Here is a 14,840-nt window from a genome sequence, read left to right as displayed (position 1 = left end):
TGGCATCCAGTAGTCACCACTTTTGTGTTGGGACCAATCTTCTGTGTGGGTTGACTCCTGGTTGGTGGTATGTTGGGGTCAACATTGGGTCACATATTGCGTCACTTCCTGTTTTTTTTTTCTTTTGCTTTTTTGTATAAACTTATATATTGTTTATATTGTTTTCTGATAAAATAATGCTATATCTGGTAAACTTCTGTCTTTAATTGAGCACTTACACATTTTGTCTTCTGTAACTTTCATTGTCACCGATCACCAGTACACTTTCTGTCTGCATAGCCCCCTCTTCTCCCAAAGTTTCTCACTCTTGCTACTCAGTGTGTGAAATGTTTAGCTATTCCTTGGCCTCCTTTAGCGAAGATGGTAAGTGTTTTAAGTGTAGTTTATTCATAGCATTGGAGGCGAGGCTCAGTGAGTTAGAGGTCCAGTTCCGCCAACTAGACCATAGTCTGGTACACTCATAAATTAGCCGGGCTAAAGTAGCGGCGGACCGACCTAAAGTAGCTGATGTTAGCCGCTCCCCTGCAGCTAACAAAAGCACCTGTAAAAAAATTAAAATTGGAAATCCAAAATGTTATTACTTGCGTATAAAGCCCAAACCAGCCTAGCTCCACAATATTTGCAAGACCTAATAGTACTTTATGTTCCTAACAGAGTTCTCCGTTCTCAGAGTGCAGGTTTACTCATAATTCCTAGAGTATCCAAATGTAGATTTGGAAGACGGGCCTTCTGCTATCAGGAACCGTTACTATGGAACCAACTTCCAATCTGGGTTAAGGAGGCCGACACCACCTCCACCTTTAAAACCGAACTTAAAACGTTTGTTTAGTAAAGCCTCTAGTTAGCTTTAGTAAACCTCTAGTTGGTGTAAACTCTAGTGTGTTTGGGCCAGTAGTTATAGCTGCAGCTATAGAACAAGACTATAATGGTTTGTCTCAAGATATGCTATAGATATGCGCTGTAGGTTTACCCTCTGCTTATATAGCCATCCCTGTACTTCACCAGTTAGCCATTGTGTTTGTGTCTCTCCTTTCTCTGTTCTTCATTCTCTCTGTCTGTTTTATCTTTACCTGCTCTGCCCAGTCTGGCCTCCAGCAGGAGGGTCCCCCCTTATGATCCAGGTATTGCTCAAGGTTTCTTCCCTCCTGAAGGGGAGTTTTTCCTTGCCACTTTTTGGCATTCGGTGGTTTTCTTGAGCTAACTTGCTTAATTTTGGCAGGATACAGCTTTGCACATTAGAAACAATGGTGCATTTCTATTTTTGTTTTTTGTCTTTTATATTTATTATACATTTCTTTCTTTATTTAATTCATTTTAGTTGCTTGTGTAAGGAAAAATAAATGGAGGTCGAAATATGAAAAGTGTCTGCCTTTCTTCAGGTTATAATCATTGTGTGTATGGGCTGGTATCAGAACAGCAGTTTGATAAAAGCATTTGTGTTATGGTGGATTTTAGTAATAAAAAAGATCAACGTTAATTAATCATAATTAATTCCTTCACTGCAAAGCTTAGGCTGAACAAATGCAGCGTGGGACAAAGAGGAAACAGACCTTTATCTTAAAATGGCTAGTATTGTCTGAAAACTTTGAACTGCACACCATTAAAGTGAACAGCCGCAGACTGGAATGAGTGTGTGCATAACCCCTGCATACTAATAAACTAAAAGATCTTAATAAAACTCCCCCCACTGCCATATAAAATCCTCCTCCAAGGTTCATCCTCGTTCCCTTTTACAACATCTGTCCATGTCGAGTCACCATCAAGACCAAGCACACACACACACACACACACACACACACACACACACACACACACACACACACACACACACACACACACACACACACACACACACACACACACACACACACACACACAAATTCACTACATAGAAACATACAATGCTGTTGTTCTCTCACTTCCCGTCGTCTGCTGTATTAATGCTGTCACATAAAAAAATGACCGCTGAAGGAGATTGCCGTTTTGGACATAGCTGTCCCCCTGTGATTCATAACACACAGTGATTTTAATGCAGCGAGTAATTACAATATGCTTCAAGCTGCGCTTTCTGACCTCCGTTGTACTGAAATACAACCACACAATCGGCGTGCAAATGAAAACCAGTGGACACACTCACGTGTACATGGATGCAAACAGAACTGAAAGGTTGGGCCGCAAAATATGAAATAATTCAATTTTAGTTTAAAAAGCTTGCATTACACAAAATGTCGGTTATTTTTGAGCCTCTGGAAAATATTTCATTTGCTTTGCAACTGCATCTGGCAACTAATTCATTCCTCTGCGAGTAAAATGATCAAAAACATACTACATTGAATCCATAAAAGTTAAAAAAAAAGTAGGCGGGTCCAATTAAATCATCATGAAGGCTCAATGGAAAAGGTTGAGGCATCAGCACCTGAACTATAGATCCGGAAATTTCTCAAATAGAAAAATTCAAAGAATTAGACAGATTTGGGAATGTTACTTTTGAAATGCAGCGTACAAGTTACTCTGACAAAAATGTAGTGATTGTGATTGTAGTAACATTAACAACTTTAGGAGAGTAACTTGTGTGGGCATTAGTAAGTAACCCCATGATTCAGTAGCATGTACAGTAGAACCACAAGCTTGATTTTCTTCATTGTGTCATTTCAGTTAAATTTTGGAGCATTTGTTTTCGAATAGCTCTCTATGCTAAGGTACAGAATTCCAGTTGGTTTGGGATCTGGACTTGGACTGAATCTATAGTTGCCAAATACCAAGGTCATTCCAGATCGGCCTGCATTGCCGGTCATAAGTTGGAATCATTTAAAACAGGAGTTGGACTCCAGGACAGAATTTTAAGGCCCAGCCAAGGGTTAGAGAGGCATCAGTTTGGATACTGCTGGCTTCATTCAGCAAAGGTCTGCAGCTCCGATTGAAAATCAACACCACCAAATCAGACTCTGTGGTTCTCAGTTGGAAAAAGGTCAAATGCACTCTCTGGGTTTGGAGTGAGGTGTTGCACCAAGCGGAGGAGTTTAAGTATCTTGAGGTGCATATTCATTAGGTTCTGGGCAAATTGGAGCCCTCCAATTGGGATGACCCCCTCCCCCTTCAGGCGGCTTGTCTTCACTACACAGTAGCGCCACGCAAGAGATGGCAGATGATGGCGCTGATGGGCCTTTTTTGCTGTTTGCATAGGGCCTGCGGAATAAATATTTTTTAACATATACCACGGTGGTACCAATTAAGATTAAAAGACCCCCCTGCCCCTACTGGACCTCTTCACAGGTATAATACAGCAACAAGAGCTGGACCTCCTCGTTGGCCCATCTGTTGATTTTTTTCTTGTAGTCTCCATCTTTATCAAATGCACTTAGAGCAAAAAGTTCCTGGTCCAAGTGGTTTAAATGAGTTGTGTTCACGTGGGAGGGCTTAGCGTCACTTTGAAAAATACCAGAAAACCCCAGCCAGGTAGTGGCTTTAGGCCGATCTGACTACATCTCCTATGACGGAAAGGGTTTTTCTCCCTGGCCTCTTTTGCACTCCTGATAATGGAGACATGCGTCAATGATGCAGCCCCTGTAAACTACCAGGAACCTACCTGGACCATTTGGTTTGTTGATCATGAGTGAGAGGGGTGGGGTAGAACAGAGCATTGACATGCCATTTGTAGTGATGTGGACCTTGCACCTGTTTGTTGTAGTGAAGAGAGACTTGAGTCAAAATGTGAGTCAGTCTATGTTCTGCCCTTCACTAATGTGACGAACAGTGGGTTTTGACTGGATACAGTAAGCTGAAATGGGAGGTGTGTGAGGCATATCCATCTGAGTGGAGCTCTCCACTAACACTGAGGACACCCTGGTGAGGGCACATCTCTTGACTGGTACTGAACCACTGCGGTACTCCCCCAGAAGGGCTGGAGGAGTTGGCCAAGGGAATGTCTGGGCCTCCTTGCTTAGGCTGCTGCCCAGGCAAGGCGCCCAAACTTAAATAAGTGTAATGGCCCTTTTCCACTAGTACCTACTCAGCGCGCTTCTACTCGCCACGCCCCCGTCTTCCGCTTTTTCACTACGGGCCGAGGCGGGTGGAGCCGTGCCAAGCAGATACTTTTTCTGTACCGAGGCTGCTGAGGTTCTAAGCGTGCTGAGTCGGCCCTGGATCTGACGTCATCACAATACACGCCACCGATTGGTGGGGGGGCGGGACCGTCAGATGTTTGAATCAGGAAGCGGGGAGTCAGTGCAAAAGCAGCCCGCGGCTTCCTCATTTTATCCGAGAGGCAATGGCAGCGCAAAAGTCTGTTTGGTGGTCCAACTCTGAGGTGCAGATGTTCATAAACCTGGTGCTGAGGAGAGAATTAAAAAGGGATCTAGACGGGCGATAAGGAACGACCAGATCTACCAGGCACTCGGCCACTTCATAGCTGCTCGCGGCTCTCAGCTGAAGGCTGATTTATGGTACACCAACGCAGAGCCTGCGCCATAGGGTACACGGCGACACGCAACATACTCCGTAGGCTACACCGTAGGCTACGCCGTCAATTTAACGCGGAACCATAATTCAGGCTCTCATCAGCGCCGACTAACAAAATAAAAAATAAAAAATTGCCGCTTGAAGCTTCTCTCACTGTAATTTTTTTACTTGATATTGAACACAAGCCATAGACCCAGCAGCACATTTATAATCTCCTCCAGGTTCTACATCTTTAGTGTTGTTGTCTTCTCTGTGTAGATCACACAATCAAATACGTCACAGCAGCTTCGCTCCAACCCGCCCACTTCTCACCTGGGTGAAAACAAACGAGGACAAAGCGGGTGGAGGCGAGACGAGGCTTGACGAGCCGTCCCGAGTTGGGCCGCGCTGAGTAGGTACTAGTGGAAAAGGGCCATAAGGTAACAGATTGATGGATAGGTAGGTGGATGGATGGATCCAACCATGGGATAACTGCAACTTTTTAGGAAGTTGAAGGTTTTAAAAGTGAGAATTCTACAGGGAAAAAAAGAAGAAATTACTTATAAACTTTTTTGTATTTGCGTATCAAAGAGCATGACTGAGGCACCGCACGCTTCGTTGGGATGCTTTCATAAAGGAAACAGATGAAACAAAAGTTTCCAGTCTTGATGCAGAGTTTTCTGTCCATTCCAATCAAATAATTGGACTTGTGTGATACAGAAATGAAAACAATCCTGAGTGAAATACAGACGTCGTCCTCTTTGCAGCTTCAGTAAATATACGTCTGGGCCTTTATTAAAGAATTTAGTTATTACGTGTGTGTATGTCTACCATTTGCTGAGATCAATCCCTTCCACTCCCCTTAACATTGTTTCTCTGTACTCCTGCCTACTTTCCACAGCTTGAGTAAACACTGCCAACTCTTTCATTAACCCACTCATCACAGTCTCTTTTTCACTCCTCGTGTCTTTCATCCCCTCTCTGTATGCCTCTGTTTAAACAGATGAATGTGATTAGAGGCAGTTTAAAATGACATTGGGAGTTTGTGTGTTTAATGACTCAAATAAAAGGCACAGTTATTCTGTTTAAAGATAGGTCTTATTATGCCTCTGAGTGCTACGTACTGTGTGTATGTGTAACACTCCACCACCTTTATTGAGCTTGTTTGATTGTGCAGATCGGGCGATGATTGACTGTAATGCCTGGCTTAAAGGGTGGAATTCTATACATTGACACCAGCTTGCCTTGCGGCCACAAACATGCCTGGATTTACATTCTTTTCATTAATTGAAGAGTTTCCAAAGATACCATCCTTCCTAGTTTTGCAAAGTATATGCAATATATACCAGTCATTGTATACAGCTCATAGTACATTATATACCTCATGCACAGGTTAGTTCCGCCTCTTTGCAGACTTTTGAGTAACAACATTAAAACCATCGGATTGGCGTTGCCCATAATATTTGGCAAACACGACTTCAAACAAACAGCGGCTAACTTTTTCTTTCACCCTATCCTTGTTTATTTTGAAAAGAATCACAGTGCAGTGCTATCTACATCCTTATGGCTTCAATAGTATTTAAGAGGGTAAGTTGTAGCCAGATGCTACTAATCATCAACCCTTGATGAAAGCTGATCCTCAGCAAATATGCAGACCTCTAAAATCAGAAGAACTGACGGTTTGCTGGTCTGCAGCATTCAGGTGTTTGTTAATACAAGGTCAAAAGAGAAGGAAATAAGGAAGGGCTTTAGAGACGCAAACATTGCTGCACATCATTCTGGAAAGGGATATAAAACCCAGAGAAAGCCTATAAGACTGTAATCAAGACTTAAACCAAGAGTTAAACAAAGACTTAAACCATGAGTTTAATCAAGACAATCCGAATCTAGGTTTGAGAATGAACTCGAGTTCAGAACTCAGCTATCCATATTTAACTGACCAAAGAACTCAATGGACCAAAACAATGTTTTTATTTAAAAAAAGGGAACTAAAATTCCTTTATAATGTAGCCCCTGTTCACTTAATAAATACTTGAGTGGGCTCTGGGTTCTTTTACAGTGTACTGTTTTCCGGGCATCCCAAACTATATCTCTATTCTACTCTCATGTCCACACCAGAACTCACGTTACCTTCACAGACAGTCGTACACATATTTTTATATATATATATATATATATATATATATATATATATATATATATATATATATATATATATATATATACATGGATGTATTTATTCATTTACCAGAGTTACAACAAGCATTGATTTTAAAAGTGGATGTACAAGCTGTTGAATAATGGGGATACTTAGTATTGCCCACATGAGTAAATATGTATTTATTTTGCTTTAGATTTATTTTTAAGATATAAAGGAACAAATGTCCACTCTGAACTTATGACATATGAACACATAACATAACATAAAATAACATATGAAAGGAGTTTGTGAGTGTTTGAGGTTTCTTTTCCTGCTTCTAAAGTTGAGCTACAAAACATTATCTCCTTTAAATTAACAAGCTTATTCAAGTATGTCAGTCAAAAATCAGAAGAACCTTCTCACTTCTCTCCTTCATTGGTCACCATCTCGGTAGATTCGACAAAGGATGACCAACCACTTTTGAGCAAACAGGAATACATCCCCATCACACCTCCAGCCAGCTAACAGCAGCAAATTATTATTATCAGGCAGATGTTTTCATTATCTCTAAAACTTTGCAAACAGAAGTTATGAATGGAACATACACCTTATGGAAATGTGTCGCTGTTGCAAAAAAACATCCCATATATCACAAAAAAGCTTTTATACTTATGTGAGGTGTTTTTCTGGCAATTTGAATAAGAAATACTTTTTTTTTAAACTGCGACTAATACATTTTTTTTGTATCTGCAGTGATATTTCTGTAGGAACTGGCTCCCTTGGATAATCATAACACCTTCAACCAAAAGAGTTATTCCCCGACATGACTTATTAAACACTTGTGCAAGTCCTTCTGAAGTTTTGAATCCACTGCTCGTCCATGAAATTGTGAACGGTGACCTCCCAGAATTCCCTCAGGCGTGTTCGCTCCACATACGGTATGAGGTGTTAGACTTGCAAACAATTCGTTGCAGACATCAGCCTCTCTTAAGAGAAAATAATTATGGCTCCAGTGGTTGCAGAAATAGAAATTTAGCTGCCAAAATTAAAGAGGTTCTGGACACCCAGTGCCATTGTTCACAATAAGACTTATTGTGAAAGGAGAAAATATGACTTTATATCCCATCTTAACACATTAATAGAGATGGATTCATTCTGCAATTCAGTTCAACATCTTCTTGTGTTAATTCAAATGTTTATTTGTCATTTCCTATATGTGCACAACCTTGTGTTTGATTGTAAATGCTTCTAAGCACCATACAACAATGTACAGTGAGGATAGAAAGTGTACTAACTGGTGCCTTTTAAACTGGCCTCAACTAAAATATAAATTATTTTGAGTTTATAAGGGCCCGAGCTCTTACAGTGCAATGCGAAAAATTTGATATTTAATGGTTTGCATTAATGGGCGTGGCAAAATGGCTCAACAGTGCCCCCTAGAAAACTTTGTGCCTCAAGCCCCACAATACGGTTTGACGTACATGCACGAAAACCGGTACACACCTGTATCATGTCACAACTTAAAGAAAAGTCTCTTGGTGCCATGGCCGAAACCAAACAGGAAGTCGGCCATTTTGAATTAATCGTGTAATTTTGCCGCAATTTATGCCATTCCTTTGACCGCTTCTTCGCCTGAACCGTAACGTGCACCCAGGTGTGTTATACATCAAAATTTGCGTCTCGATCCTGCGACGATGCACATTACTTTTCTCAGGCAAAAGCATTACCGTGGCGACAATAGACGCCAAAAAGCGCGCCCCCCCCCCCTTCATCTGATTGGTCCATATTTGATAGTTCCCCAAAAGTCACCAAATTTTGCACGCAAGCCAGGCCTGGCGATACATTTGATATTCAATGGTCTGCACTCCTAAAGGGGAGTTTTTCCTTGCCAATGTTTGGCTTAAGGCTTTTTTCCCACTATGGGAGTTTTTACCTGCCATTGTTTATGTAGTAATTGCTCGGGGGTTTATGTTCATGTTCATGTTCTGGGTCTCTGGAAAGCGTCTGGAGACAACTTTTGTTGTATTGACGCTATATAAATAAAATTGAAAAAATGTAATTGAATGGGCGTGGCCTAATGGCTCAACAGCGCCCCCTAGAAAACGTTGTGCCTCAAGCCCCACAATACGGTTTGACGTACATGCACGAAAATCGGTACACACTTGTATCATGTACAAAAGAGAAAAAAAACTTAAAATTAATGTAAACCATGAAATAACACATTTTTCGCCAGGCCTGGCTTGTGTGCAAAATTTGGTGACTTTTGGGGCATGTTTAGGGGGGCAAAAAGGCCCTCATTAAGTCGGAAAAATAAAAACGAGGAAAAAAAATAAAAAATCCTACAGATACAATAGGGCCTTCGCACTGTAGTGATCGGGACCTAAGCTTGGACGAATATCTTGTCAAATGATCAATGGATATGAACAGTGAGTTTGGCAACATATTTATGGCACACATGGAGGCTCATACAGTTCACAACAGCAGCTTTCGTTAATCATATCTAAATGTATGATGTTTAACATGTAGCATCGACAGTTTGCGAAAAAATTTTCAAACAATGCTCATGGGAAACGCCTTGTCGCTTAATGATGGATTGTTCTAGGTTACCGACATACTCCATCATTTTAACTATCGTTTTGGGAAACGCTTGCATTGTACCGGCATTGTTGCAGCTATCTTAGATGCTAATGTACTTAGCAACTTGTTAGTTAGTAGCATTGTTAGCAATGGTTTTGGGATACGCTCTAGCCAAATGCAGTCACGTCACAAATCTTAAAATGCTGTATCCAAGTCATGTATTCCATTAAAGTTAAAGGGATACAGCAGTAGCCTACATTAGTAGACCCGCTGCTTCTCCTGTCTGCAAAAATGGGAAACTGAGGTTACTATTCACACAAGCCTGCTAAAATTAAGCAGTAAAATTAAATAAAATATATATATATATTTTTAAGTTTGCCTGGTCTCATTCGTCTTGATTTTAACTGTGATATTCAGGTGTTTGGGTCAAAATCTGCTGTAAACTCCATGAAATCGCCACCCATCCTGAGTAAGGCAACTATCAATTGCTTTGCAACTGATGATTTGGGGAATCACTCATGTATTTCATCAACAAAACTTTCAAATATATTTGAATGAAAAAGTGTCAACACTCCTATTTAGTAACTTTTCTGCCATCTGTGTACATGAAGAAAGACTGCAAACGCAAACGAGAATACGTGTACACTAATTAGTTATCAGTAAAGTTATACATTGTTCTAGTTCTAGTTCACAACAATGAAACACCTTTTTTATAGACCATAATGCGAGAGTTGTTGTTTTGTTGGACGTTGTGATCACAGAGTCTTGCTGCTGCTGGCCGCCTTTGTGGTAGGTGTTGAGGAAACCATTCGTCATTCAATATCTGCTCCCTGATTGTGCTGGACTGCAGCAATCCCACAAACCCTCTTTTCTAACCTCCATGCTGCTGAAGCTCGGCCACTACGAGGTCATGTATAATAATACTTGAAAGATTACGATGTGCAGAAGGCCCCTTTGTCAAACCACACACACACACACACACACACACACACACACACACACATACACTCAAACACACATCTGCGCATACCTGCAACACCCTTTGCACTCTCATCTGCATATCCCTTGCTCTGCACTATAAATTCCACCAGAAACAGGCACTTATGCTTTCATAAATCTCCTCCTTGTCATTTTCAAATTGCAGAGAGTTATTCACAGAACAGGCCCGAACAGACTCAACCGAACGATGGAGAGTAAAGGGGATGGAATGAAAAAACAAAAACACGCACACACACTTGCAGCTTTGTGGGGGGATTGAACATGTAAATGTGTTGATGTGAAATCTCAACCCTGTTTTCATTTTTAGGCCTTCAAATACTGGCATTTTATCCAACTCACTTGTACATCTAACAGCAATATTTGACATCAACAAAAAAGACTGCAAAGTATCTGAAGGTTTTACTTATGAACATGTGAGAAGACCCTGCCATGGAGCCTGGACGAGAGTGGTGGTGGAAACTTACTAAAACCTCTTAGGTATAGAGAAGATCGTGTTCAAGTTTTTTAGTACTCCATTTCATAACGATATCTTTATATCATACACCCAAGCTGTTTGAAAAATGTGTTTTCATGGTTAGCTAAGGTAAAATCTTATATATTCTAATATTTCATGATTGAAATCGTTGGTGGATATCATGGATATGGAAAATAACTGATCTAACGGAATGATATGAAATAAACGTGCCTGCTTTAACACAAAACTACACTGTGCTGGCACAATAGTGTATTAAAATGATGGCGTGGCACCATGGAAACAAGGGCTGTAGAGAGTAAAACAGTAAATGCATGTGATGTATACAGTTGTAGTGAATACAAAGATTCCCTCAGTCCCCTGAGAAAGTATAAAGATCCCATATACACATACGTATGTACAGTGCAGAAGATATTGTAAACTAAACCTTAAAAGTCATGAGAACAAATGCTAACTGCAGCACAATGTTGAGTGTTTAAAAAACACCTGGTTATCCTTCACACAGGTGACAGATTTAAATTTAGCTTAAAATGTGGCTAAAGTGTATTCCTGCACAGCATCATCTGAGAATGCAGCGTGGTTCACTTTTTGGATTTTTCTGGCTTAGATGGAATTTTTTGGCCAATAGTAAGCCCATCCCGATGCTTTTTTGTGTGATCAGGTCCTGGAAATGAGGTTGGGTCCTCAACTGGAGGCAAAGAGAACAAAGTGTTCACCTGAATTCTTAGTTACAGCATAAAACTAAGAGAGGGGTTTGATACCTAGACGTACGCCGTTAATGGTGTTCCATACTGTAAGTGAACACAAAGCAAGGTGACAGTTTCAGTTTCATTTGAGGTGAAAAAATTGTATACTTTTTGGAAGTGGCTCTCAAGGTCTTCCGTTCCTACAATTGGCAAACTCCTGCCAACGTAACATTGGCCTGCCATTTAGGATAACTGAATTTTGTATTTATAATAAGTATCTCATAGCCATCATTTTCGTCCATCGTTCTTGTAGTTTGTTTTGCTGGTCTGCCCCCGCCCCTTTCTCTTTTGTGTATGTTTGCAGGCCGAAGCTTTGTGAGCTTCTGATCATCCCACTGCCGATCATCCCACTGCTGCTTCCACCTGTCTATGTGCATGTCTGCTATATGCTTGCTGACATTCTGGCCTGAACCCCCCGATCACCTGAGTGTCTGCTGTCTACATCTGTTTATATAGTCATCCCTGTAGTGCACCAGTTAGCCATTGTGTCTGTGTCTCTCCTTTCTCTGTTCTTCATTCTCTCTGTCTGTTCGCTCTTTGCTCCCTGCTCTGCCCAGCTGGCCTCTGGCAGGAGGGTCCCCCCTTATGATCCAGGTCCTGGTCCAGGTTTCTTCCCTCCTAAAGGGTAGTTTTTCCTTTCCACTGTTTGTCTTCAGGTTTTTCTCCCACTAGGGGAGTTTTTACCTGCCATTGTTTGTTATGTTTATGTAATAATTGCTTGGGGGCCATGTTCTGGGTCTCTGGAAAGCGCCTAGAGACAACTTCTGTTGTAATAGACGCTATATAAAAATAAAATGGAATTGAATAACATTTGCAACAACTGCGTATCACGACCGTTGCTATGCCACCCATCTAGGATGATTAAAGTATCTCACAGGCGATCATGGCAGAAGCAACTATATACATTCAACAAAGAAAATATGGAAGTGTTGTCAAAGCAACTAAACCTCCATGCCTACAGGGGGACCCACTGAGCTGAAAAGGACCAAAAAGTCATTTTTGTTGCCGTAAAATCATTCCTTAATTTTCTGTCTGCTCCAGTCTTCTTCAGGCTCACTGGGTCTGCTAGACCCAGCTGTCACCAGGCAGGAATCAGAAAAACTAAATATAAATGCAAAGTACTATAATCATAAAATAATAAAAATTACCTCACTGAGAGTTTGGCCGTACAGCAAAGAGCATCCAAGGATTTTGCATTTACTGCTAAAACATCCCTTTTAAATGTTTTAACACAGAGAATATGCTCATTTCACACAAACTGGTCCTCATTTTACCGTAAATGTAAGGACTTCCCAGGATAGATTCTAAGGTAAAGCAGCCCTTGAAAACCTGGAAGCAAAGGTCAGCTGATTTACTGCAGAATAAATATGGTGTAAGTTTGTGCAAGTGTAGACAGGCGCAGTTTGGAGCCTTTTGTGTTGTTACATTGTGATTTTTCAGACTAAACAGTGTTTAATCTGATTAAAATGAGATGACGGCCCACTCAAACATTAATGGCTCGCTCGTGTCAGTTGCTGGATGCTGATTGGTTTGTTTTCGATTCTTATGAACTGCGAGTTATCACATTACGGACTTCTGAAATATTAAGTGTTCTGTCAGTTTGGCGACACGTCTACTCTGCTTTACCACATATAGTAATAATATAGTTATAATATTTCATCGCAAACATGACTTGAATGTTGATGCAAACTGTTATCACAGAGTTACTACATGTGTTTTTATGGTTTGCAAAGCTGCTTGTACTTCATATTCAGACTCAGATGACGGTGTTAAGCAGGAGAAAAAAAGATTATTGTGGATTAAAACAGATAAGTTAACTGTGAACTTTGTCTCATTTCTGTGCACCACTCCCAGCCCTGCTCCTTTTCTCCTTCTGTCACTTTGTCAGAGGTGTTATGCAGTTTCGTTAAGTGGAAAGACCTTTGAAGTTGTAGTTAGTGAGCCGACAGCTCTGCTCTCCTCTGTGTGGCTCTGTCTTTCTCTCCCTCTACCACTGTAGGGGGGGAATGTGATTCATGTACTTCTTGTGAAGACCGCCATTAATTTCATGTAATACAGCTTTTATCTCTATCCCTGGGCCTGCTATCGCTTCCATTTTCTTTCTGTGACTGTCTTTATACCTCATGTTCTTTCGGTCTCTGTCCTTTCTGAGTCCCTCGCTTCTTTTACTTGCTTGTACAGACACACTATATTTCAGCCTTCGCTATCTTCTCATATCTACCCTGTAGCTCCCTTCTGAAGGAGAGCTCATGACATAGTTATCCTCTCTATTTTTTAATGTCATTTTTTACAACAGGAACCCTGTTTTAATCAGTTTACATCAGTCATATACACAATAGTTTTGGTCAACAAATGCTTTGTTGTAGTCATCCCTATCACAGTTATCATCAGTGGAGTCATTCTCACCTGCAATGGACTGGGAACCTGTCCTGGTGCATCCCGCCTTTCGTTCAAAAAGAGCTGGGATAGTAATGGTTAAATTGAGCATTTGAAATACAGTTCCTTTTCCTGTTCACCTAATGCCCAAGACCCACCTGGTGCAGACTTCCACAGTCCGGTCAACTGCTGTGAATACCAACCGGTATGTTACTGAGAGTGTTTCTAGGGCTGTTTAAAATAGGTATTAGATGCCATAATAGGTCCTCTTTAATGACAAGTTGGTGATGACCATTAATTAGAAACAGGTGTGTTGGAAACATCTAAAACATGCAGGACAGTGGCTTTGCAGGACCTGGGTTGCCTACCCCTGTTCTAGCAGAAGTAAAGCATATCAGTAGTGACTAGCTGCTGTGCTCCCCTAAAGGTCTAGCAATAAGGACAAAGTGTAATGAAATTACTACAGTTTTTCAGAATTAAAGGTTATTATCTAATAATCGGTCTTTAAACAAGCATATTAACACCTGATTCTCACATGTTGTAAGGATGCAGTGCCTTTTGTGTCAGCTTCTGTTTTTGCCTGTCCCCTTTGTGTTTAGTCCTTGTCTGTAGTAAGTTTTGTCTGTTGCCGGTTCCTGAATGGTGGGCATGTCCTCTGGTCATGGTAGCTCTCACACGCCTGATGCACATCCATTAATGAAGCCAACTAATTCCTTGTATTGAACCCTGACTTGTTGGCATGTACTTGTGTATTTTCTCTTTACTGGAGTCAATGATAGACTCCATCCAGATGCTGCCTGCCTGTCGGCTATTTCTTCAAGTCTTTCTGCCTCCACCTTGAGTCAGTCATCCGTCTGGCACTCACCTTCCAGCTGACTGGCAAGCAGATCACCACAACTTGGAATTTCCACTTAATCCACTTCCTGGCCCTGGCGTCAGTGGATCATTTGAGTTGGTCATTTTTGATTAACTTACTGTACAAATTACATTTTTTTCAATTTTCAATTCAATTTTATTTAAATAGCGTCTATTACAACAGAATCTCTAGGATCTTTCCACATACCCAGAACATGACCCCCGAGCAATTATTATA

This window comes from Cololabis saira, chromosome 17 (genome assembly GCF_033807715.1).
Source record: "Cololabis saira isolate AMF1-May2022 chromosome 17, fColSai1.1, whole genome shotgun sequence".
Classification (NCBI taxonomy): domain Eukaryota; kingdom Metazoa; phylum Chordata; class Actinopteri; order Beloniformes; family Belonidae; genus Cololabis; species Cololabis saira.
The sequence above is the reverse complement of the archived record's forward strand: the minus strand, read 5'-3'. Positions refer to the sequence as shown.